This window comes from Haemaphysalis longicornis, unplaced genomic scaffold (genome assembly GCF_048455015.1).
Source record: "Haemaphysalis longicornis isolate Haplotype H1 unplaced genomic scaffold, Haemaphysalis longicornis Haplotype H1 scaffold_2, whole genome shotgun sequence".
Lineage (NCBI taxonomy): Eukaryota > Metazoa > Arthropoda > Arachnida > Ixodida > Ixodidae > Haemaphysalis > Haemaphysalis longicornis.
Genome location: NW_027526295.1, coordinates 167,245,873 through 167,250,197, shown reverse-complemented (window position 1 = coordinate 167,250,197; position 4,325 = coordinate 167,245,873). Strand labels below are relative to the sequence as shown.

Here is a 4,325-nt window from a genome sequence, read left to right as displayed (position 1 = left end):
ATTCGGCATAGGGAATAAAATGACGGGAAGGAAATATTTTACTGGTCCATACGAAGCAGCAAAGCCCCCGTGATAGTAATGCGTCAGTAACAAGTGACACGAAGAAAATAAACGATAAGAGTTTGGAAATAAATGACAGTTAACCTTGGCAGACGGGTAGGACGTTGAGGCTTAATGACTCAGTCATATTGAGCCTCGCACTTTGGACCACTCTTTTGTTGTGTTTTAGAACCATGATTTGTCTAATTATGCCAAAACTAGGGGGCGCTGAGCTCCTTTGTTTTGGAAACCGGGGGCCTCAAGCCCACCCACCCCCTTCCCTTCTGAGCCCCGCTTCCGGAGATGCTGCGTTTACGCGTTACAATGGCCGCCAACAGTCACGGAATAGCGAGGCTGTGTATTGTAAAAGCAAGCCTCATACAAGGTGTTAGGATGCGAGAGACTATATAGGAAAACAGAGACCCTAATTAAATGAGCAAGGAAGCAAGCGATCTAAGAAATAATTACGTAAAGAAACAAGGAAGCCAGCCAGTTCGCACATAAATAAGCCGGTAAACAAAAGTTGGGTACTGCCGACAGAAGAGCACACAGCCACGGAGCAGTAGGCAACCGAAGTGGCTAGGAAGCCTGTGCAAACGGGGGCGGTGTTATAATGTGTCACGCACACACGCATGCCACGCACAATTTCCATTTTGAGGATACTATACGACTACTAAGAAACATCTTTTGAACCCACGAAAGGCTTCTCCGACGCGATCAATAAGCGCACACTGCCCATAGAAAAGGGTTATTCGGCTACGCAACCTGTGAGCCAAACAGTGCTACCTCACGCACTTCAGATAATTTGAAACCTGGTTCAAAAGAATCTTTTTTCTTCTGTGGTCTCTCCGAGAGCCGCGTACTCATTTTTGCCTCAAGTGTCCTCATAGTCGCCGTATCGAAGATGTCGTCTGGCAACCGTCGCAGTAATAAAAGTATGCGGCAACGGAATTAACAACCAGCGCAATTAAGGCAAGCAGATATTTAAAAATCCATACGCTGCGGCGAGCAACTCACGAAGTACGGCTAACTCCTGCCGGCGGTAAATATCTAAATATCAATCTCTTGTTGAGCTTCGAAGTCCGTTCTAACAAAAAGAACCTTATGCCAAAACTAATTTTCGCGGCCGATCACCACATTAGCACAATTTGTGCCATCCCACGTTCAACTTCCACATGTCAACTGAGTGCTCTGACAGAAATTAGTCTCCGCCTTCGCCAATTGCCATTCTCCTAGCGATTTATTAACAATATGGTGTGTCACTTGAAACCACGAAACAGTCCTTAGCGCACAGTGCGCTTCAATCTTTGTTGATTAGCGATTTTGTATCCCTTTCTATTTCCGAGAGCTCGCGTTTCGACTGGCCCTACGGAATCCAAGAAACGGTGGGTGGTGAAATACTCAATCTTCCTTTCTTGACGTCTCTACCCGTGCGCGCCGCCTTAGCTACGATGGAGTATCTGTCAGCTTCGTGCGTTTCTGTGACGCTTCTCATTTTCGGAGCCGCGCACCCACCGGATGACAAGTCTGTAATTGGAGAAGACCATGCGATAGAGTTACCCTGTCGGGACGATGTGGTCGCCGTTTTCCTTCGCCTGCGTTCAGACTGCTTCTGCGATAACTTAATTTATCTGTCGCTCTACCCATCCCTGCGGCTCCAGAAATGAAGTCATGAGTCAGTGACGCTATTATAGCAGACCCGCTGTTTTTGTGCTCGTGCTTTTCTTTCCAAGGCCTTGCAGAAAACCGCAACAGGCTTTTCCTATGACAATAACGATGTCTTTTTCGATGCTACGTATACTAATTCTTAGAACGTAAAATTAGCACTAACGTCGCTGCGTTTTGTGGTAATACGCCTTCGGTTGCAATATGAACGTGCTCGCTCCCAAGGGAAACGTTGTGAGGAGTAACGACATTTTTAGCTTCAGGGCTTTCTGCTCTCGCTTCACTTTCTCTAATAGGAAAAAAAACCATTAAAAGTTATAAATAGCTGCCAGAGAACAAAGCGTGGTTTAAAATTTACGGGGCTTTTTTCGAAGGAATCTTGCAAAATACTACGCCATTACACGTCTTAAACTGTTCTCGTCCGCCGTTTGTCCTAAGTCGAACTCCTCACTCTTTTCAAGCTGGTGCAACGGTAAAAAGACGCCCACACAAAAACAATGGCGCTTGCAAAAGCCACAATTGGGTTACCCTCCTGATACCTGTTGAGAACAACCGAAGGGAAACAAAAACCCGCCGGAAAACCAAATGTCATGCCAAAATGACATGTTAGTCACGTGACGTGGTGAAAAATACATTTTCGACCGTGCGGGAAGCAATTGAAACAACGCATTCCGGCGAAAGCTTTGCGTTACAGGTCGCCTGCAGGTAGACACCATCGACATAACAGCGCTGCGAGAAAGGAATCACTTCTGTTTGAAATGACACTTTCAAACTCTAATATAGCACTGAACAAGTTAGCGAATTGTTGTCCCCTATGCACGAGTACCGACGGAGATGCCGAGCAGACCTGAGGGTAGAAAACTAAATGATTGATTTGCGAGACGTCAAGGGCTCACTGCTTAGAGGGGAGACGTGTCGACAGATACCAGTGCGTCCTTTCCGACACTCTAATGGCATGCAGGAAGCCCACACCCTATCGGTTACACGCATCCGCGACATGCCTCTGCCGTGTTGGCCACGCAGACCATAAAAGAAAAACAAAAAGTCACTATATATATATATATATATATATATATATATATATATATATATATATATATATATATATATATATATATATATATATATATATATATATATATATATATATATATATATATAATTTTTTCCTGTTCTTGGGGGTGGTAGCCAGTGCCAATCACGGGAAAAAATTACATTGACATAAATACCCCAGAAAGTGCAGGGGAAAAATAGCCCCGCCGGTAGCGTAGTGGTTATCGCACCAGACCGGTATTCTGGAGGTCGTGGGTTCGGATCACACCTGGCGGGCATTTTTTCTCCACTTTCTTTCTTTCCAAATTCTTTATCTGTTAATATGACCTACTATATCCTCCCCTTTGCTTTCCGAGGTTTTCTTGACTGCCCACCCTTATTTCTGTCTTATTTCAACGAGCCCCTCATTTCCTATTCTGATTCGCTATATGCATAGCGAGGGCCTCTGTTGTGGCAGTCTTGGTGCTATAGGGAGCTTAAGATGGTTCAACGCTGGTCGACCACTCTCGACATGTCGTTGACGCTCGTGTCACGGCCCGGGGGTTAAAAAGAAGGTCCTCTTCACCCCGAGAAGTCGGAGTGGCAATGGCTACCACCCCCAAGCACAGGAAAAAATTACATTGACATAAATTCCCCAGAAAGTTGAGGGGAAAAATAGCCCCGCCGGTAGCGTAGTGGTTATCGCACCAAACCGGTATTCTGGAGGTTGTGGGTTCGGATCACACCTGGCGGGCATTTTTTCTCCACTTTCTTTTTTTCCAAATTCTTTATCTGTTTCTATAACCTACTATATCCTCCCCTTTGCTTTCCGAGGTTTTCTTGACTGCCAACCCTTATGTATGTCTTATATATATATATATATATATATATATATATATATATATATATATATATATATATATATATATATATATATATATATATATCGCGAATCAGAATAGGAAATGAGGGGCTCGTTGAAAATAGGACAGAAATAAGAGTTGGCAGTCAAGACAACCTTGGAAAGCAAAGGGGAGGACGTGGTAGGTCATTGATACAGATAAAGAATTTGGAAAGAAAGAAAGAAAGTGGAGAAAAAATGCCCGCCAGGTGGGATACGAACCCACGACCTCCAGAATACTGGTCTGCTGCGATAACCACTACGCTACCGGCGGGGAGATTTTCCCCTCCACTTTCTGGGGTATTTATGTTTAGGTATTTTTGTTTCCTGTGCTTGGGGGTGGTAGCCAGCGCCACTCGGACTACACGGGGTGAAGGGGACCTCCTTTTTAACCTCCGGGTCGTGACACGAGTGGTTACGACATGTCAAGAGTGGTCGACCAGCGTTGAACCCTCTTAAGCTTCCTATGGCACCAAGACTGCCAGAACAGAGGCCCTCGCTATGCATGTAACGAATCAGAATGGGAAATGAGGGGCTCGTTGAAAATAAGGCAGAAATAAGAGTTGGCAGTTTTCTTGACTGCCAATTCTTATTTCTGTCTTATATATATATATATATATATATATATATACATATATATATATATATATATATATATATATATATATATATATATATATATATATAT

The 4,325-nt window shown here is 44.0% G+C and overlaps 1 non-coding gene across 1 annotated transcript; it reads right to left on the bottom strand.

Moving 5' to 3' along the window:
* Window positions 1-3,838: 3,838 nt before the first annotated feature.
* On the bottom strand, window positions 3,839-3,911 carry Trnat-agu (transfer RNA threonine (anticodon AGU)). The gene has a single exon. It is a non-coding gene; the product is annotated as a tRNA-Thr (tRNA).
* Window positions 3,912-4,325: the final 414 nt, after the last annotated feature.